This window comes from Phragmites australis, chromosome 9 (assembly GCF_958298935.1).
Source record: "Phragmites australis chromosome 9, lpPhrAust1.1, whole genome shotgun sequence".
Taxonomy (NCBI): domain Eukaryota; kingdom Viridiplantae; phylum Streptophyta; class Magnoliopsida; order Poales; family Poaceae; genus Phragmites; species Phragmites australis.
The window spans coordinates 18683977-18707020 of record NC_084929.1 but is presented as its reverse complement, the minus strand read 5'-3'; the positions used below and the strand labels follow the sequence as shown (position 1 = coordinate 18707020).

General features: G+C 44.6%; 1 long non-coding RNA gene and 1 pseudogene across 1 annotated transcript; both read right to left on the bottom strand.

Moving 5' to 3' along the window:
• Window positions 1-10: 10 nt before the first annotated feature.
• Window positions 11-1891, bottom strand: LOC133928720 (uncharacterized). The gene is made up of 5 exons (XR_009911513.1): window positions 1251-1891; window positions 1054-1157; window positions 721-812; window positions 531-628; window positions 11-125 (listed from the first exon to the last, which is right to left on the bottom strand). It is a non-coding gene; the product is annotated as an uncharacterized LOC133928720 (long non-coding RNA).
• Window positions 1892-2377: 486 nt separating this feature from the next.
• On the bottom strand, window positions 2378-8973 carry LOC133928044 (uncharacterized; annotated as a pseudogene).
• Between the last annotated feature and the right edge of the window lie 14071 nt (window positions 8974-23044).

Genomic DNA, 23044 nt, shown 5'->3' with positions numbered 1-23044 from the left:
ATTCAACGCGCCTTTATGAAGACGGAGCTCCCCAGCAGATTGTTTCTTGACAGGGGCCTTTCCAGCAGCACTTGCTGCCTCTTCTTTCTTTTGGCCCTTTTATTTTGAAAAGATTAATCATCTTTCTGTAAAGGAAGAAAAAAGAGGAAAGAACCACAATCAGAAAGCAGACATTGATATGTAGACCTTCCAGTTTTTCTCTTAATGAGGTTGAAATAGGGTAAGCAAAAGATATAATTAATTGCCTAGTAGGTTCGCTCTTCAAGATGATAAAACAACAGACTGATTTTGAATAGCTCACTAGCTCGCACCATAGCTCTGGAGCATACTTCAATTTGATGTGGAAATTTGTCATGATTTTAATCCAAATATCCAATAGTTATTTCTACCTAGAGTAGTTTAAAATGCAAACCAAACTGAAAGCACTTAATCCAGCTATATGGCTAGCTCCTATTGCTCCACCATTACTTGTCGAATGTATCAGCCGCGAATTCTAGAATGCAATAAGTATACAAATGATTCCAAATTACCTGAGCATTCAGATCTGCATTTGAATTTGCAAGAATTTCAACAGAATTTAGATGACCACGGTCGACAGCCCAGTGCAATGGAGTTCTGCCTTCACTATCTGAAACCATCATATACCAAACTATGTTTGAATATATTATGCTTATAAAGAGAACATAAGCACTAGATAGTTCGTTGTTTACAAACACAAACCTCTCATGTTGACTTCCACACCAGCAGCCAGATGCTTTACTATGTCATCAATTGCTCCTTCCCTCACTGAAACATGGATGTCACCAAGTTCTCTGCATATATAATTAAGTTTGTTCTAATTTTAGAAACAGTAGCCGCAACCCAGTAAAGTATTAGGTGGCTGGACAATGTAGACAATTAGCTATGTACAAAACAATGAACATGTCATTTTACTTGTATGACTTCTCAGTCAACAAAAGAAAGTGAAATTGAGTCCACATCACCAAAGTAAAATTAATACGTAACAACAAAGGTACAACTGCAGCAGGTATCCATGAGGTGAATAGCACTTACGATTCATTTCATTGATCCTCCTCGTACATTAAACTGCTAAATACAGGTCCCATCGGTCCCTTCGAACCTGAAGCAGGAGCTATGCTATCTTCATCTTTCCTTTTCTGAAATTATATCATAAAAAAGCCAACACAGTGATGAGAACTCCTGTACAAATTGTAGCAAGCGTGTGGTCAATAAGGACATAAAGAACTTACTGTGCTTGAACCGCCAGCCCAGTTAGGGAGTAGCTCGCTAACAATTGTGATGTACTCCTGCCGGCGGGAAGGCATCGGAGGGCGGCGCGCAGGGGGAGGGGATGCGACCGGCGGGAAGGTGCCGGAGGGCGGCGCGCAGGGGGGAGGGGATGCGGCCGGCGGGAAGGTGCTGGAGGGCGGCGCGCAGGGGTGCCCTCTCCAGTCCGCCGTCTGCCCGTCTGCGGCTGTCCGTCCGCCCTGCGCACCTGTCCGCTGCGGCCGGCGGGAAGGCGTCGGAGGGCGGCGCGCAGGGGCCAGGGGGAGGGGATGCGGCCGGCGGGAGGGCGCCGCCGCGCCGGAGGGCGGACGGTGCGTGACGGGACGGGTCACGGGAGAGTGGGAGACGAAGATGCCGCCGACCTGCCGTCGGAACTCGGAATTGGTGAAGGGCCGGGGGGGGGGGCGGGGGGGATTTTTTAAATTCGACCGATATATTTTTTTGACCAGTGGTTTTTTAGGGGTCCTCGGGAATCTCACTAGTGGATCTAATTTGGTGTTCTACCAGTGTGCCTGAACTTTAGACAGTCCTAACAAAAACAGCAATTCCCATTTGCAGAACTAGATAAAGATTAGTACCCTAGGCGCAAAATTTGATCTTCGAATACATGACCCGTAACTTTAAGGAGCGAGTGTGTGCAATCAACCAGTAGAAAGAAGAACGAATTGTAAACTTAAACAAAAAGAGCCTATTAGCAGATAGCTTCACATTGCCGTCAACCTAACACCACGACAAAGTAGAGATCTCAGCAGATATTATGGTAAGCATTTCACTCGTGATCCAGCTCAAATGCAACAACTTATTTAGTGACTTCCACCACATCCTCTGTAACACCCTACTTTACAACTAAGCCTATTTATAAGAAAATAGGAAATTTTGGCAGCATTTCCTCTATAGAGAGGTATAACTGACCAAAAGAAAGATCACAGACAGACAGAAGCAGATATAATCAGCATATAAATAGAAACCGTCAGGACGCTACCAGCGTCTATCACAACAAAAACAAAAAAAATAAACGACAGGCCATCACAAGCACATCTTCTAAACACCGGTGGAGTTATCAACATGGTGATTGAGGTAGTGTGTGCAGCTACCCAAAACCATCCCCAACATGCACGTCAGCAGCTAAACATACCTGTAAAAGATTTTAACAGGGGGTGAGACGAGCTCAGCAAGTAACAGCTACGAATATAAACATATCTCACTTAGTTTAAAAGTATTTGGGAATAAACATTTTTATCACACCCACAAGCAAAACACATGGTTTTAAAGAGATCATCATTTCAGACTATTTATCGAGAAAGTAACGACAATCCTCAACCCGTTCTCCCACAAAATATGGCATTCAACCCCCAGAATTTGGTATTCTCCAGATATCATAAAAAAAATGTATGAATGCCATGATGCAACTCCATTTGAGAGCTGGACGATGCCAACATCTCATGCAACTCCATATACCGGTACGAATCACGCATGATGGCAGTGATCGGCCTTTATCACCATATGAAGTGCATAAATGCATATGTATGCATGTGAATTGACGTCAATTCTTTATTCCTTTCTGAATGGCTTATGATAAAAACCACAACTGATTTATGAAGACAAAGGTACAATTAAAATCAATAAGAAAAGCATTGATTTAAGTAATCGAATGCAATGACATCCATGATTTAAATGGATCAGAAAAGAAAACCATATACTTCAATTTTACTTGCAAAAAAAGTAAGACATGAATATAAACATAGCACGGAATCACACCCCCCATGTTACTTGCCTTTTACCAAAAGCGACGAAGAAAAAAAATCCGATCACGGACGCCCAGAAGTGGTACCACCTGTACAGGTATATCATTAGCACTACAACATATTTAAAACACATAAAATAAGAAGCGTCAACCCTACGTCTGAAAACATCATGTATACGCCTATATTTCGGAAAACCGAACAGAGAAATGTATCACATGAAATGATACACTATTTCCAATTCAGAGTCGAACCAAAATTCTCATTACTTAGACTTCGCTTCGATGAATTGAATACTTCAACTCGGATGTCGTATCTTCGAGTCAATAACGATTATCGGAACGAATCAGACTATTGATCACATGAAATGATACGACAGTAATTGATTGATTTGATTTAATTCAACCACAAGCGTCCAGAAATTACCGAGAATTCGCCTTCGAAAGATTGACGACGAATCCGACGAAAACCCGAAATTTTCAACTTTTCCTTTTTCTTCTTTCCTCTCTTTTTTTTCTTCTTCTTTTTTTTTCTTTTCTTTTCTTTTCTCTTTCTTCCTTTTCTTTTCTTCCTTCTTCTTCCTGGCTTCCTTCTCCCGCGCTGCTTGCTTCGGCCGGCTAGCTGGCTTCTCGTCGGAACACAGAGAGAGAGGGAGAGCAGCAGCCGGCGGCGGCGGCCCGACGCAGAGGCGGCGCACAGCGGAGGTGCGCGGCGCAGCGGCGGCGCCGGTGGCAGCAGCAGCAGCGGCGACGGCGGCTCGGCAACGCACGACGCGCGCGGCAGGCGCGGCGGCGTGCAGCACGGCGGCGCGTGCTCGGCGGCAGCGCCTGGCTCGACGGCGGCGGCGGTCCGGCGCACAGCACGGCCCGGCGCACTACACACAGAGAGAGAGAGACGCACGCGAGAGAGAGAAACGCTCGAGAGAGAGAGAACGCGAGGGAGCGAGAAGCCTCTGGACGGATGGGTCGTGTTGATGACCGACTCATCCGTCTTTTATATTTTTTTTTTCTTTATTTTTTTTAAAAAAACACGAACGGTCTAAACTTATTGGGCTCGCTACAGGTCTCAAAGTATCCAGAACGGACATATGAATAGCAAAATGGGTTCGTCTCGACAAGATGAACGCAACCACGGTCTCCGATCGTCCATACGAGCCTCGGATAATAAAGTAAATTTTTGGGTCAAAATTCTTTTATTTTTTCTCCAAAAATTCGGTATTACATTCTCCCCCCCCCCCCCCTCCCTTAAAGGAATTCGTCCCCGAATTCTGCCGCTTCCATGGCAACTATGGAATAGAGGTAAAATATTGCAAAACTTATGACTCACCAGTCTCAAAGAGCTCAGAATACTCCTTGCGCATTTGTTCTTCAACTTCCCAAGTTGCTTCTCGTTCTGTTTGATTTGTCCAAAGGACCCTCACAAACTTGATAGTTCTCCTTCTCATGACTCGCTCTGAGGAATCCAAAATACGTACTGGGTGGCACTTTACGGTCAGATCTTTCTCTATCGTGATTGATTCAACATCAATTTTATGCTCAGGGTCTCTCAGATATTTTCTTAGCATAGAAACATGGAAAAAATTATGTACTCCACTCATTGAGTCTGGTAATTCAAGACGGTACGCCAAACTGCCTACTCGGGCTGTGATTAGAAATTGACCAATGTACCTCGGGTTAAGCTTTCCAGAGATACCAAAACGTACAACACCTTTGGTTGGCGATACCCTGAGAAGCACATAATCACCAACTGAAAATTCTAGATCTCGTCTCCGAATATCTGCATAGCTCTTCTGTCGACTTTGAGCAGCCAACAGGTTCTGACGTATTTGGTGCACCTTTTCTGATGTTTGCTGAACCAAATCCGGACCAAGTAGTGATCTCTCTCCAACAGAATCCTAACACAAAGGGGAAACACACCTTCGGCCATACAAGGCCTCAAAAGGAGCCATCCGGATACTTGCTTGATAGCTGTTATTATAAGTAAATTCTGCTAAGGCTAGATGTTCTTCCCAATTGCCTTTCCAAGATAGGACACAAGCACGAAGCATGTCCTCCAAAGTCTGAATAGTCCACTCTGGCTGACCATCTGTCTGAGGGTGGAAGGTTGTGCTAAGTGAAAGTTTTGTGCCTAAGGCACTTTGCAAACTCTGCCAAAACTGAGATACAAATTTGGAATCCCGATCTGAAATGATCAATTTTGGCACACCATGCAACCTCACTATTTCCCTGATATACAAGGGAGCCAAATCATGTGCCGAACTAGTTGTCTTCATTGGGATGAAATGTGCAGATTTTTTAAGCCTATCCATGACAACCCAAATAGCATCTCTGCCTCGAGGTGAACGAGGCAACCCAACAACGAAATCCATAGTGATATGTTCCCATTTCCATTCTGAAATTTCTAAGGATTGCATTAATCCTGCAGGTCTTTTATGTTCAGCCTTTACTTGCTGGCAGACACCACAAGCTGTAACATACTTAGCAATATCCACTTTCATCCTTTTCCACCAAAATTTTTGTTTTAGATCTCAATACATTTTGGTTTCACCTGGATGAACAGTATAAGGAGTCCGGTGAGCTTCTCTCAATATATCCATTTTCACATCTGCCTTCTGTGGTACACAGAGACGGCCTCTAAAGCGTATTGCACCATGCTCATCCACACTAAACTCTTTTGATTTTCCTGCTGAAATTCTATTTCAAACTTCTAAAAGAAGACGATCATGCTGTTGAGCTTCACGTACACGTTCAGGTATAGCAACTTGGATGATCATTTGAGTTTCTTTCTGAACAGTGCCAGCAAAGCAAAAAGATATCCCTATCCGATCTAATTCTGAATGTAAAGACATTATTGCTTTAGGTACACCTGTTCTACTAAGGGCGTCAGCTACCACATTAGCTTTTTTCGGGATGATACTGAATTGTCAGATCATAATCTTTGATTAATTCTAACCATCTTCGTTATCTCAAATTCAGATCTCTTTGAGTGAAAATATACTTGAGACTCTTATGATCAGTGAAAATATCACATAACTCACCATACAGGTAATGCCTCCAACTCTTCAAGGCAAAAACCACTGTAGCCAATTCTAAGTCATGAGTGGGATAAGTCTGTTCATGAGTTTTCAATTGTCTGGAAGCATATGCAATTACCCGACCTTCTTGCATAAGCACACAGCCAAGTCCTATCCGAGAAGCATCAGTGTAAACTGTGAAACGCTTACCACTCTCGGGCAATGCCAAAATAGGGGCGTTCACCAACTTATCCTTTAAGGTTTGGAAACTAACCTCACAATCATCAGTCCATACAAATGGAACACCTTTTTGAGTAAGTCTAGTCATAGGTTTGCAATAATAGAGAAATCTTGTACAAAGCGTCGGTAATAGCCAGCGAGTCCAAGAAAACTTCGAATCTCTGTCACATTAGATGGTCTTTGCCATTCTAATACTGCAGCAACATTCTTTGGGTCCACAGTAATACCATGCTGATTAATAATATGACCAAGAAATCCTACTTCTTCGAGCCAAAAGGCACATTTCTTTAGCTTCGCATAGAATTTATTCTTTCGAAGAGCCTCCAACACTAAACTGAGATGCACCTCATGTTCCTCTTTTGACTTGGAATAAATCAATATATCATCGATGAAAACCACCACAAAGACATCCAGATATTCATGGAGCATTCAGTTCATGGCTTCCATAAAAACAGCAGGGGCATTCGTTAGTCCAAAAGACATAACTACATATTCAAAATGCCCATACCTTGTATTGAAAGCCGTCTTCTCAATATCCTCATCTCGGATTCGCAATTGATGATAACCCGATTGCAAATCAATCTTCGAAAATATCATAGCACCCTTCAACTAATCGAAAAGATCATCAATACGAGGTAGAGGATATTTGTTTTTGATTGTCACTTGATTAAGCGGCCGATAATCCACACAAAGCCTTTTAGTGCCATCTTTCTTTTCCACAAATAAAACAGGGGCAGCCCAAGGCGACGTACTCGGTCTGATAAATCCCTTAGCAAGGAGTTCATCCAATTGCTTCTTCAATTCCATTTGTTCCATTGGAGCCATTCGGTACGGAGTCTTATAAATAGGTTGTGTACCTGGAATCAACTCAATACGAAAGACTGTTTCTCGTTCAGGAGGTAATCCTGGAAGCTCACTAGGAAACACATCAGGATAACGACACACTATCTTCCATACGTAGAGTGACATCCTGACCTTCAACCAATGACCAAAGAGCACCAGATTTCCACATCCATCGGTTAGGGAAAATCCTGCACAACATGGAAAGTGCATATGGCAAGGCCTTCCCTTTGAAAACAATCTCCACTCCTGATGGAGCTCGCAAGGTGATGATTCTCAAAGAACAAGAGATAATGGCTTGGTATTGGGCAAGCCAATCCATACCAAGAATAACATCGAAGGACTCTAAATTAATCATCACCAAGTTAGCTGTGAATTCCTCATCTCCAATATTTATAACACATCCCGGGCAAACATAAGAACTGGATATAAGACCACTAGGGGAGTTAACTACCACAGATTGCCCAATTTGTTGTATTGATAGTCTTGCCCGTCTAACGAAGTCTACCGAGACAAATGAAAAGCTAGCTCCAGAATCAAATGAAACATGTGCATCAAAGGAGTCCACGGGTAAGATACCTGTCACCACGTCATTATGACCTCCGGTCTCAGCACTGGGCAAAGTATATAACCCTGAAGGTGTCTGAGATGAAGAGGTTCCTGCAGTGTGGGAAGAAGATGCCCCAACCACCGGTAGTGTCGTGTAGAAGATCCCTGAGGAATCACAGGCTGATGTGACCAGTAAGGCCCAGTGGGAACTGTAGAAGGAAGATAATACTGCGTCGGTGGAGCCATCGGGCCAGTGATGACCGTAGGAGTAGGAGTAGCAGCCAATACATGTGCCGATCCCTTTGATGAAGAAGAAATCCCAGAAGAAGAAGATACTGGTTCCCACCTGATACGACTGTTCGGGTTTCTGCGACACACCACATCCTTGTGGCCTGGACGACCACATACTGAACAGCTCCCCTTCCAAGAACACTCACTCTGCATATGTGAATCACCACACTTGAAGCATACCAAACCAAAACCAGGTTTAACCACTGTGCGGAATTGGGTACTGGTGCCTGGAGCATGCATCTGAGAGGGTCCACCACGGTATGGTTGGTGACGTTGTTGTCCCTTGTACTTCTTATGGATGGGACCACCAAAACGACTCCTCTTCTCTTCTGGCCCTTTATGCTGATCTGCTCCAGATGTCTTGCGAATATCATTAGTGTAAGCTTGCTGCAACTCAACTCCAGAAGCTTGTTCAACCATAGAGCGAAAATCTGTAACAGGAAAAGCACCAAGCACATGACGGATAAAAGGTTTCAAACCCTGTCTGAAACGTCTGGCCTTCTCTGCATCATCGTGGGCTACATGAGGTACAAAGCGCACAATTTGATTAAAGCCCACTTCATACTCTGCCACTGATTTCTGACCTTGTGTATAGTTGTTTAAGTCAATTTGCATTTTATCCAGAAAAGTAGCCGGATAGAATCTCCTCTCAAATTGCCTAACAAACTCAGACCAGGTAAGATCTCCATGGGCAACAGTCCTGGCTGACTGTACACCTCTCCACCAAATCTGGGCTTTTCCCTTCATCAATTGTATCACATATCTGACCTTGTCTCGGGGTAACACATCAAAAGCATCCAGCTGCATTTCTATATAAGCAAGCCAATCTGCAGCCTGAATTGGAGTCCCTGATCCATCAAAAGAGTCCAATTTCATACTAACCCATTCACGGAGCGTCACCCCACTAGTAGCACCCTCTTCAGGTATCTCACGTGCCACAGCTCTAGCAGCAGCAGGAGTATTTGGAACAGCCTGCCTCAAAGCCCTTAGTTCTTCTTGTATCTCCTTCATAGTGGTCATTAGCTCCGCTTGACTGATACTTCCTGTTTGAGAGGATTCAACCTCAGCAGCCGATAACTGTGCATCACCACGACCTGGGGCTGCTGTATGACTACGACCTGCCTCAGTACCTCGACCACGGCCTCGCACCTTTGGCAGCATAGCTACAAACACCACAACGGATAAGTGAACAAGCACTAAACTGTAAACATACTTCAAAAAATAAACTAAAAGGAATATAGCGGAACAAGGCATATGAAAAGATATGCAAACCCTTTCCCCATCCTACATGTGCAAGTGTGTCAAATTATTAACATCTTATCCTAGAACCTAAAGCCTAGGCTCTGATACCAACCTGTAACACCCTACTTTACAACTAAGCCTATTTATAAGAAAATAAGAAATTTTGGCAGCATTTCCTCTATAGAGAGGTATAACTGACCGAAAGATCACAGACAGACAGAAGCAGATATAATCAGCATATAAATAGAAACCATCAGGACGCTACCAATGTCTATCACAACAAAAACAAAAAAAAAACGACAGGCTATCACAAGCACATCTTCTAAACACCGGTGGAGTTATCAACATGGTGATTGAGGTAGTGTGTGCAGCTACCCAAAACCATCCCCAACATGCACGTCAGCAGCTAAACATACCTGTAAAAGATTTAACAAGGGGTGATACGAGCTCAGCAAGTAACAGCTACGAATATAAACACATCTCACTTAGTTTAAAAGTATTTGGGAACAAACATTCTTATCACACCCACAAGCAAAACACATGGTTTTAAAGAGATCATCATTTTAGACTATTTGTCGAGAAAGTAACGACAATCCTCAACCCGTTCTCCCACAAAATATGGCATTCAACCCCCAGAATTCGGTATTCTCCAGATATCATAAAAAGAAATGTATGAATGCCATGATGCAACTCCATTTGAGAGCTGGACGATGCCAACATCTCATGCAACTCCATGTACCGGTACGAATCACGCATGATGGCAGTGATCGACCTTTATCACCATATGAAGTGCATAAATGCATATGTATGCATGTGAATTGACGTCAATTCTTTATTCCTTTCTGAATGGCTCATGATAAAAACCAAAACTGATTTATGAAGACAAAGGTACAATCCAAATCAATAAGAAAAGCATTGATTTAAGTAATCGAATGCAACGACATCCATGATTTAAATGGATCAGAAAAGAAAACCATATACTTCAATTTTATTTGCAAAAGAAGTAAGACATGAATATAAACATAGCACGGAATCACACCCCCACGTTACTTGCCTTTTACCAAAAGCGACGAAGAAAAAAAATCCGATCACGGATGCCCAGAAGTGGTACCACCTGTACAGGTATATCATTAGCACTACAACACATTTAAAACACATAAAATAAGAAGCGTCAACCCTACGTCTGAAAACGTCGCGTATACGCCTATATTTCAGAAAACCGAACAGAGAAATGTATCACATGAAATGATACACTATTTTCAATTCAGAGTCGAACCAAAATTCTCATTACTTAGACTTCGCTTCGATGAATTGAATACTTCAACTCGGATGTCGTATCTTCGAGTCAATAACGATTATCGGAACAAATCAGACTATTGATCACATGAAATGATATGACAGGAATTGATTGATTTGATTTAATTCAACCACAAGCGTCCAGAAATTACCGAGAATCTGCCTTCGAAAGATTGACGACGAATCCGACGAAAACCCGAAATTTCCAACTTTTCCTTTTTCTTCTTTCCTCTCTTTTTTTTCTTCTTCTTTTTTTCTTTTCTTTTCTTTTCTCTTTCTTCCTTTTCTTTTCTTCCTTCTTCCTGGCTTCCTTCTCCCGCGCTGCTTGCTTCGGTCGGCTAGCTGGCTTCTCGTCGGAACACACAGAGAGAGGGAGAGCAGCAGCCGGCGGCGGCGCGCGGCGCCGGCGGCAGCAGCAGCAGCGGCGACAGCGGCTCGGCAACGCACGGCGCGCGTGACAGGTGCGGCGGCGCGTGCACGGCGGCGGCGGTCCGACGCACTACAGAGAGAGAGAGAGAGAGAGAGAGACGCGCGCGAGAGAGAGAAACGCGCGAGAGAGAGAGAACGCAAGGGAGCGAGAAGCCTCTGGACGGATGGGTTAGGTTGACGACTGACCCATCCGTCTTTTATAATTTTTTTTTAAAACACGAACAGTCTAAATTTCTTGGGCTCGCTACGGGTCTCAAAGTGTCCGGAACGGACATATGAATAGTAAAATGGGTTCGTCTCGACGAGATGAACGCAACCACGGTCTTCGATCGTCCATACAAGCCTCGGATAAAAAAGTAAATTTTTGGGTCAAAATTCTTTTATTTTTTTCTCCAAAAATTGGGTATTACATCCTCGACCTCAACCTCCTTAGCTTTGTACTCTTCTTCCTCATCGCTGACCTCCCCATCTCTGAGCTCCATCATGTATGCTCGCTCCTCCTCGTGCAGCTACTTCCACTTAGCGTCCCATGGGTCCCATTCTTCCTAGAGCTGCGCCCGCTTCTTGCTCTGCTGATTGGTTGTGTCCTGATCCTCTTGTTCGTACTTCTTGCTGTACTTCCTCAGGTTCCTCGAGATTTCCTCTTCCTCCTCGTGAGTCAATAACCACGGTGATCTCGGGTGCCATATGAACTGTTGTTATTCAGTTAAAAGTAAAAGATGAAACATGACAACAAGAATAAAATTCAGACAGTAAGGAGTTGAGTTAGCGAGTTCAAGGAACAGGTGATGAACTTCTACCTGACAAATGATCCTTTGACACATTGTAAACATGCTTGCCATTGGAGGACCATATCTGAAAACCATTTTCCATTTCATGGACTGATCAAACAACAGTTGCAACATATCTGAAAAAAAAAAGTTCCAAAACCATTACAGTTTTATCAGACTACAAAAGGAATCAAAACATACTGAAAGCATGCTATTATTGCCATATGCTTATCCAAAATTTAGGAATTTGGCATCTAATTCATATAATTCGCAGGTGCATGCTTTTTAGAGTTGACAAAAAAAAGTTTTGCGATTTAAGCTGGCGAGGCGAGGTTAATGTGGCGTTGTGAGGTCGGGGATTGAGTTTGGATTGTGGTTGCAGCTTGGAGATGAAAGTGAGATCTGTTTGACTTAAGTGCCATGATTCCACCTGAAAATTTTATTCTCACGCCAGGCGCACAGTCGCATGGCACGCCAGCTGTTTCACTTGACCTGGCATCATGATACATTTGGTTAGGACTCAGGCTCCTCCGACATGGTGGTGGCATGGCACGCTGGGACATTCCCACGGCAGACAACGCTCCCCTCTATGATCGATCCATTTTTTTGCAACAGCAACATTTTGTTGATCATTGATCAACACTTGGTAGTTGGGAGCGACAATCTGCAATTACGAATCAGATCAACTCAGCTTCAAACCAGGACGAAAAGCAAATATTAACGTGAATATGCTAGAGCCATGACGAATGAATTACCGGCAAATAAGAGAAAGAGATAACCACACGAGAAAGAACCAAAAACACAATACAAGGTGTGTGCACTTGAAGCCTAATTTGTGCAGGGTACTACACTTTTTCAATTTTATCCGCCAATCTTCCTATCTATCATTGTGAATGATTTCAGAGGAGGTGCTGACGGGGTTGGAGCAATTATAGAGGAGACAGGTGTTGGTAGAAGATTGGTGGGGAGACGAAGAGATCAGATGAGTCTGTTATCATGTACGAGCAGCAACAAGGTGGTGGCGTTGATTTGGGAATCGAGGTGTGGTTTACAACATTGGACCCAAAAATTCAGTAGATGTTTGATTTTATCCATATTATATATGGAGTACACATGCACGTTTCTTTCGTAATATGTATATTTGTAGGGTAATGTAATTAAAAATAGTAAATATATGTAAACTCCTTTTTTTATATCACACTTAATGTTCCATTCAAATTTACAACCAAATTGGTTTCCCACCAAATTTCGTGACCGAATTGGTTTCCCACCGTAATATTTTCTCACCAAATTGGTTTCCCACCGTAATTTTGGAGGCGTAACTGCCCGATCTAAAAAACCAAATCTCCCTCCTCCTCACGTACTCCTGCCCAGCCACGTATCCCAGACCTGCTCGATGCCCTAGCCACCTCTGCATGACGGTTTCAGCTCTTAGATCTTGTCGAATATATATATATACGCATAAAGAGTATACAATATACGGATAAGGTATGCCATGTGCATGCTTAACAACTCCGGATATTAAAGAACCGAATCTGCGGTATCTGATACTCTCGAAGATCTACTAGGCGCATACTAGGAAGGTCTCAATTGGTTACCCAACTCGAGAACAATTAGCATCCCAGCCGAATTTATCTGATCTTTCTTGGTGGACACGATGAAGGACTTCCTATCGACTACAGCGAGATAGGAGGCGGTACAAGACCCCTATATAAGGCGGGGACCCAGACCCCCGAAGGGAGACTCTCTTTTTCCCGTAGAAGCACAACTCATTTGCAACTCGATGCAAGCACTAGGGCTATAGGAGACACTCAACGACTTCCTCATTAGTCTAGTTTAGATCCTATATACTCCTTGTAATAGATCTAGATACATTGCTTGTACTTGAGTGAATATAGATATATCATCGACCACACAAGGACGTAGGGTATTATTCCAATTGAGGGCCCGAACCTGTATACATCGCGTGTGTCGCATCTCCTGTTCAATTCCTAAATCACGAAGACAGCTCCGTTATTCTTATGGACATATTATAAAGGAAAAACTCTCGATAGTTGGCGCGCCAAATAGGGGTCTTCTGCTTTTCAGGATCGACTATGTCTCGAGTGCACATTCGCACCGGATTCTCCAACGCCGGCTTCTACGACCGCTTAGAGTCACCAGCGATCACTTTTGAATCGCCCCCGACCGGATCGGAGATCATGTTCGGAACTATGGTTTTCCGCTGGGACGATCAGGGTGGACTAATCCACACCGGTATTCTCGAGTCCGGCCCATTGGACGCGTATCATGAGGTGGGACACCTTGAATGAGATCCCAAGGAGCACAATGTTCTGCAGTTCATGGACACCGACAGCGACGCGAGTGGTGACGACGGCTCCGAAAATCCTCGAGGATTCAGTGGTAGCAATCGCCAAAGTTGGCAATGCTGGAGATATACCGCTGGGGACATATGCAGTCGAAACTCTATACACTCCTAATAACATCGATCATCAACGAACCGTAGGAGGATCGGCACCTCCTGGTCTTCCAGACAGCTTCCAATGGGCACGCCTCCACCAGCACCGGTCCCAAGATCGAGGGACGAACTCCCTCAGGACGGCCATCACGAGGCTTCATCGGCTCGACCGTAGTCGAACTTTGGTAGTGGCATTTTTAGCACTCCAAATGCTAATGTCCAGGGAGCCCATCTAATTCTGAGATCCATTCTGAAGTTGGATCCGACAAATCCTTTAACCCCTATGGTTAATTAGGTCAGGACCCTACTCGATGCGGCTCAAATCCAAGTTGCTCGAGCAAATAATCCTAGCTCCTCTAGGCCCCCAGCCAGCAAGATGCTGGTTTTAGGAGCCACGGACGCAAACGGTCTCGAGTAGAAGAGTCGCAAGTAGGCAGCTCAGGACGTCGACCCCGAGTATAGCCCTGTAGGTCAAACTGCAATTGCCTCATCCACAAGCGCAGGAATCAGGGAGACCTAAGGAACTTCATCCCTCGCAACAGACGTGACTTGCGGGAGGTTATCAACAACAACCGTGAGGAGCGTCGTGAGGATGATTGACACTACAATAATCGTAGATCTCCAGGACGGAAAGACCGACGTGACTCCCAGATCGAAGGGACTAACGTGACAATCCTTCTCCTCCGCCTCTTGAGGAATTCGACTGAGGTTGCGAAGCCTTCATCCTAGAGCTCTGCTAGATATGGTGGCCTGATAAGTTCAAGACAGGCCCGATCCAGAAGTACGACGGGAAGATCAACCCCAACGAGTGGTTACAAATCTATACCATAGTTATTCGAGCAGCGGGTGGAAATAACAAGGTAATGGCCAATTACCTGCTAATCGCGCTTGATGGACCGGCAAGATCCTGGTTGTTGAACTTGCCTCCCAACTCGATCCAATTATGGGCCGAGTTGAAGGCTTAGTTCATAGCCAACTTCCAGGGTACATTCGAGCGCCCAGGCACAAAGAACGATCTTCATCAACTGAACCAAGGAAAGGACGAGTCCCTCCGAGACTTCATCCAACGATTCAGTGATGGGCGAAACACGATCCTAGATATTTTTGATGAATCGGTTATCATCGCCTTCAAGAGAGGCATCAAGAACACAGATCTAGTTGGGAAGCTTGCTACCCAAAAGATCTAGACGGTCAAGGAGCTCTTCGAGTTGGCTGATAAATCTGCAAAGAAAGTCAAAGCTCAGGTACATGCCAAAAACCCTCAGCTTGGCAAGGACAATCCTGAGTCCTCGAAGAATGAGGGGAAGAAGGGCAAGCCTGGTGACAAGCGCAAGGGCCCGAATATGATCTTAGCTGCGATCGATAGGAGTAAGTCGCACAACACCAGGGACAGTGAAGGACTAAGTTGAGGTGGCAAGAAGTGGTGCCCTGTTGATTGGACCAATCAGTATGACTTTAACGAATGCTACATCCTCAAAAAGAAGCTCAAAGTCGCTGCTGTCGAGCACCACGGCAAACAGACTAAGCCAGATGCTAACCAAAGTTTAGCACACATCTTCGAGGGATCCACCACGTACGAGTCAAAAAGACAATACAAGGCAGTCAAACAAGAGGTCAACCTAGCTCTCACTGGGCCTGCTCGGTACCTCAGGTGGTCAGAAGTTCCGATTACCTTCAACCAAGTCAACCATCCTCCCGCGGTCCCACATCCTGGTCGATATTTGATTGTGGTACAACTGACTATTCTCAAAATCAAATTTTCTCGAACACTGGTTGATGGGGGTAGTTCGCTTAACCTCATCTTTGCCAGGACTTTAGATAAGATGGGGATCGAGAGGTCGGAGCTCAAGAAGGGAGTTGAGCCTTTCCATGGCATAACTCCCAATTCATCGACGATGCCCCTTGGCCAGATCGAGTTGTCAGTCATGTTTGGCACGCCCGACAACTTCCGCATAGAGAAGCTTACCTTCGACGTCACGGATTTGAAGATGACATACAATGTGATCCTAGGCCGTCCAATGCTATGTAAGTTCATAGCTGTCATGCACTACGTGTACCAAGCACTCAAGATCCCGAGCCCTTAAGGGGTCATAACTGTCTAAGGAGATCAACGCAGTCAAGTGCGACAAGAAGAGCTGGATATGGTCGAACACTTCAGTCAATCGTTAATTATTTCAAAAGGTGCAGAGTCCAAGTGCTAGAAGCATCGAGCTGCCAGTGACTCCAAGCTTGTAAGCCTTGCTGACACATCCCAATCCGACGATGCCATAAAGGAAGAGACCAACGATGGCTCCAAGAACAAAAGAATTGATGGTAGTGTCAAGGCAGTGCCCCTTCACCCATCTGAACCAGCCAAGACGGTCAAGGTTGGGGCTGGTCTCGACCCCAAATAGGAACTCGAGCTCGTTGCTTTCCTCCGGGCGAACCAAGATGTGTTTGCATGGCAACTATCTGATATGTCCGGGGTTCCTAGGGAAGTAATCAAGCATCGACTAGCTATTAAATCCAACGCCAAACCTGTGGTGCAGAAGTAGCGAAGATATGCTGAGGATAGGAAGCTAGCCATCCAGGAGGAGGTCGACAAACTCCTAAAGATAGACTTTATTCGAGAAGTTCGCCATCCTACATGGCTCACGAATCCAGTCCTCATCAAGAAGGCTAATGGCAGGTGGAGAATTTGTGTTGACTTCATCGACCTCAACAAAGCCTACCCTAAGGATCCTTTTCCTCTCCCGCTCATCGACCAAATAGTCGACTCCATGGCAGGTTGTGTGTTGCTATATTTTCTAGATGCATATTCAGGGTATCACCAAATTAGCATGGGAATTGAGGACGAGGAGAAAATTGCTTTTACTACTCCTTTTGGTGTATTTTGTTATGTAAAGATGCCTTTTGGTTTGAAGAATACTAGTGCTATGTATCAAAGATGTATTCATAATTATCTACAATCCAAGATTGGGCGCAATACAGAAGCTTATGTCGATGATATTGTAGTCAAGTCTGGGACCAAAGATGCATTGATCATCGACCTCAAGGAAACCTTCGACAACCTCAGGAAGTATTGCATGATGCTCAACCCTAAAAAGTGCACATTCGGCGTGCCGTCTGGCAAACTTCTCGGCTTTCTAGTGTCAAGTCAAGGCATTGAGGCTAATCCACACAAAATTGAGACTCTCGACCAGATGCGGTCACCTCAAACACTGAAGGAGGTTCAAAAATTGACTGGATGCATAGGAGCCCTTAGTTGATTCATTTCTAGGATAGGCAAATGAGGGATGCCATTCTTCAAGCTGCTGAAGAAACATGACCGGTTCGAGTGGACGGAAGAAGCGGAGAATGCTTTCAAGGACTTAAAATGGTACTTATCATCTCTATTAATTCTTACCCTGCCTAATGAAAAAGAGGAGCTCTTTTTGTACGTTGTAGCTACCCTGCAAGTTGTAAGCATGGTTCTGGTGGTCGAACGAGAATGCTCCAATAAAAAGGCCAAGGACCAGAAACCTATTTACTACGTGAGCGAAGTCCTACACGATACAAAACTATGATACCCGCAAGTGCAGAAATTGCTTTATGTAGTCTTGATGTCTTCCTGGAAGCTACAACACTATTTCCAAGCTCATAAGGTCACTGTTGTGACGACGTATCTACTGAAGGATGTCATATACAATAGGGAGGCTACTGGATGAATAGCCCAATGGGCGCTTGAACACAATGAGTTTGACGTACACTATGCACCATGCACAAGCGTGAAGTCGGGAGTACTGACGGAATTCATCGCTAATGGACAAGTGTTGATGAAACTAAACCAAGTGTGATTGAGGACCATTGGACGCTCTTCTTTGATGGTCACTCACACTTCAAGGCTTGGGGGCTGGCATCATACTCAAATCTCCTACAAGCGACGAACTCAGGTACATTGTTCAATTATATTTTAAAGCTTCTAACAATGTTGCAGAATACGAGGGACTGGTAAATGGCCTCCGCATAGCTGCGTCACTTGGAATCAGGCGACTTCTTGTGAAAGGGGACTCACAGCTAGTCGTAAACCAAGTCCAAAAGGAGTACGATGCTCGGACGATAATATGGCGGCTTACTTGTATGAGGTGCGTAAGCTTGAGGAAAAGTATGAAGGGCTAGAAGTAACACACATTAGAAGGAGCGATAACTCTGGTGTGGATGAACTTGCTAGACTCACTTCTTCTCGAGCACCGGTGCCCATAGGGGTCTTTGTTGAGAAACTCCTTAGACCATCTGTCCCGACAATTTGCCGAATGGATGCTGCTCAACCCGACCAACAGTCTGGCCAGGTTAGCGAGGCAGAAACCACAGACACGGTAGATGCACTACTCGAACGCGAGCCGACTTGGATGACTCCGTACCAAGCCTATCTCAAAGGTCAAAATATTCCCGATGATGATGCATCTACAGAGAAAATTGCTCATAAGTCCAAGCTATATGTTTTGGTAGACAACAAGCTCTACCGAAAGGGAGTAACAGAATCTAGATGAAGTGCATCAATCAGGAAGAGGGTAATAAATTATTGCTCGATAATCCATGGAGGCATGTGTGGTAATCATGCGTCTTATCGCACCTTGGTCAGAAAAGCTTTCCTCTAGGGATTCTATTGGCGGACTGCCCTCTAGGATTCTTATGAGCTGGTCAAAAAGTGCGAGAGCTGCCAATTTTTTGGAAGGAAGACCACTCGACTAGCCCAAGCTCTAGAAATAATTCCTCTTTCTTGGCTTTTCTCTGTCTGGGGCTTGAATATCCTGGGACAGTTCCCAAGGCCCTAAGGCGGTTACAAGTTCCTATTCATTGCTATCAATATATTCTCTATGTGGATTGAGGCCAAACTTGTTGGGAAGATAACCGCAGAAGCGACTAAGAAATTCATGAGGAGCATAATTACCCGATTCGGAATTCCACATTGGATAATTATAGATAACAGTAGCCAGTTCAAAAGTGGGACCTTTATTGCGTTCTATGAAGAATTCGACATTAAAACTTGTTTCGCCTCTGTAGCTAACCCCCAGAGTAACGATCAGGTTGAGCACGCCAATGGTATAGTCTTGGAGGGTCTCAAAACTCAGTTTTTTGATAGGTTGAAGGCCTACTCGAAACGATGGGTGAAAGTGCTTCCCTCTATACTATGGGCCGTTCGTACCTCGACTAACAGGGCCACTGATGAAACTCCATTCTTTTTAGTCTATGGAGCGGAAGCAATGCTCTCGACTAAATTGCAGTTCGGATCACCTGGAGTGGAAAATTACTCGGAAGAGGGGCAGGAGTAGTTACGAGCGGACGGCATTAATTTGCTCAAGGAGTACCATGATCGAGCATTCATTCAAGCGACTAAGTATCAGCAAGCATTACGTAGATATCATAGTCAGAAAGTCCAGCCTAGGAGACTTGCTACTGGAGATCTTGTCCTACGAAAGGTGCCGAAATAGGTCTGGCGCCATAAGTTATCACCTAAGTGGGAAGGACCCTATATAGTAGTTGAAGTTACTCGACCTGGGTTAGTACGGTTATCTACTCCAAACGATGAGATACTCAAGAACTCGTAGCACATTGATTAACTCTGATAGTTCCATTCATAGATAAGGTAAGTTATAGGTAAGTCGATTACATTTGATCAGATTAACTAACCTATTACATATTTTTCCTCTGAACCTCTAAGATCCACTGCCTCTAAGAGTTCAAAAGTGTTTGGACCCCTATTCACCCTTGGATGAATCGAGAAACTTTCTATATTCTTCCCTGGGGTGGTTGCAAATAACTCCGGGAATCGGATGCTGACCAACATAAGGGACAAGCAAAATGGCCGATGTGAAGATCCTGCTGGAGCTACTAATTGGCGCCGGTGAGCCTAACGGACCCTCTGCGGCCTGCGGAGGCGGTTTGGTAGTTGTCGATGGAGAATATGACCGCACTTTCTTCGCCGCTGGGGGCTCAGGGGCTTCATCATCGAAAACTTCGTCAGCAGCTTGGTGAATGATCTCGTCAGGATCACCACCAGCTCCATCCCTCTCCTGTGTCATTCGCATCTGTTGGAGCAAGAGTTCATCTTGCCCCAGCAAGTACGGTGAGAGTTTCTTTTAAGGAGGAGACTCAAGCTTGGAGACGAAGTTTAAGAGGAAGGAACACCATGAATGTATTGATGGTAGAAAAAATGGTTCGATCTCAGGGGGAGTATCACAGCGTGACTTGGTATTTTTTCACCTCTGTGTCCTTTTACCGTCTTGCCCCCTTTAGCCCAGGCGACCATGGCTCCTATTTATTAGGCCGTGCGTAGCTTGACGTACAAGTTATCACAATGTATAAATATTTGGGATCTGACCGAATTATTGGGCCTCATCCCAGATAATTACTTTCTACCCTATCTGGGAGATAAATATCCACCGTAGTAACTATCGTGGTGCCTGCCCCTGAAGTGGGTGATCCGGTCGCCAACTGCAGCCCTGCGCCGCACTATTATGGGTGTCAGGATAGCCTCCATTATGCCGGGGTGTCAAAGCGGCGTCCACCAGCCTAGGTATTTAATGCCGGTCACTTCCTGATGAGGGCATCACTCATTTAGATACACGCGCTACAAGTGATCCTCCGGTGATTGATCCATTACAAGGACCGATTACATGGGCTCATGCACGTCGTTTAACTCATGAGGTGAATTCGTTACTCGATGTCCATACTACTAATTATAAGGATGGGATGCTACTCAATTTTTATGAATTTTTTATGCTTAGGAATATGGGAGAAGCACCTAGGGAACAGCCAAGTCGGACGGGGCTCAAGCCAACTTCAAGTCAGAGTCGGAACTGGGTTCAGATTCAGCAGACAGCGCCGCACTAAAACGGCCATAACTACTTCATATGGAGTCCAAATAAGGTGTTCTTTGATGCTTTGGAAAGCTAAGGACGATAGCTTTGTTTTGGTACTAGTCCCAGCTCTAGATTCATGGTGAATTATTTTGTGTCGTCAAAATAATGTGCTCTATCACAATTTTAGGCCATATCGGGCCTTGTCGTCGAGTCCCCACCAATCGACTTACCATTACCTAACGGAAGATCGGGCCTAATCCTCTCATCAACTGGTATCAGATTTTTAGGTTGCCTACTAGGTAATTTTGTTTTTCCCTTAGATTAGTTCTGTTTTCATCACCTAGAGTCTACAAAAAGCCAAAAATATTTCCCTTGTCCGTTGTCCTACGACCCTTTGGGCCTTGCAGTTTCGTTTTTGGTGTCGCGTTGTTGAGTTTGTGTCCATCGTGGTCGAGTCTTGTTGCTGGTCTAGAGTAGTGTTCTTGGTCTTAGTTCAATGCCCGTGCTATTTGTCGCGCTGCTCTCCCACCACCCCCACCCCCACCAACAAGTCGAGCCACTACATCACTCGATTTGGCCTCGCGAACCGCCTTGTGTTAATTCTCGCCATGCTAGCCCTAGATAGGTCGCAAGCCATCTTGTATCACTTGCCCTACCACCGTAGCCCTCCTTTTTCATCTGGCGATCTGATTGCTTGCTTGCCCTAATTTCGTGGGCTTACCGACTGAGTAGGGAAGCTTTGCCCTAATTTTTCGCTGCTATTATCATCCATAGCCCAGGGAAGCTTTGCCCTAGGTGTGTTTACATTGCTAAGCAGAGTTACTTAGCCGTGTCCTATGTTCGGTTGATAGGGAAGCTTTGCCCTAAACCGACAGAAGAAAATAAGTGCGCAGAAATCCTAGTTTGAGCAGTGTTCACTAAATCGGGCATAACTTTTACCTAGGAACTAGGATTTGGACGTTCTATACGCCGTTGGAAAGCTAATTTCGAGCCCAATGTGAAAAAAGCAACTTGTCTTTGACTTGTTGCCCTGTTTGACCCCCAAATTCGACTGTTTAGACCCTCTTTCGGGGCTCAAAAGTTTCAGCACCCGTTTTTCACATCCTGCTGTCTACTGCTTTGTGATCTGTTTTGGCTTTGCTTGCTTCCAAATTTTGTGCCTATCCTTTTTAGACCCTTTATAAGTGTGTGCTACAACATCTGGAAAAGAAAGTGTGCAAAAAAAATAGAGAAAAAATATTGTGGTAAAAATCAGAAATATTAAAGGCAATCAGATTGTGGTAGCACACTATGTTCTTTGTGCTTGGTCCTTTCTTTCAGCTTATTGTGCTAGGTCCAGGGACACACTAGGGACCATCAACGATAACTACTTTGGATATTTATTCAGCTTTGTATATCTGATTACAATTTTTGCTACTCCTTGTTACCATATTGTTCCGTGCCAAGCTACATTTTCTCTTGATTAGAACAGGTCCTCTCTTGCAATCATACCCTCGCTCGACAAGTTATCAAGAAGTAGCCGCCGATTGTTCCATCTGCTGCGTTGGTAAGAACACTAGTAAGAGTGTGGTAAGACGCTTGAGTGTGTGTGATTCCATTGCCTAATAGTGATAGGGATAAATTTGTTTTGTCCTTTGCTTTCTACTAACCATGGCAGATGATCCGACGGATTTCAAGGACTGTGTCTCCAAGGGAGAACATAACACCCTCGTTCAGCAATAGAATCAAGCGTTGAATGACATGATGGCAAGATAGAATCAAACATTGAGTGACATTGTCATAAGGATGAACGACATGAGAGCAAGCATTGCTAATCTAGTCACACGGGTGAACGACATTGAGCTGCGGGATCCATAGGAAGAAGATGCTTCTGACAATGATGATCCCAATGCTGGACATGAAGATGATGATGCTGGTGTTTTTGTGGGATAAGATTGGAGGGCACAACTTCAGCGCCGGCTGAACAACAATAACAACAACCGTAACCACCGCATGGGAGGTAATATTCGAGGTAATGATGATCACTATGCTAAGGTCAAGTTTAAGATACCCTCTTTTGATGGTTC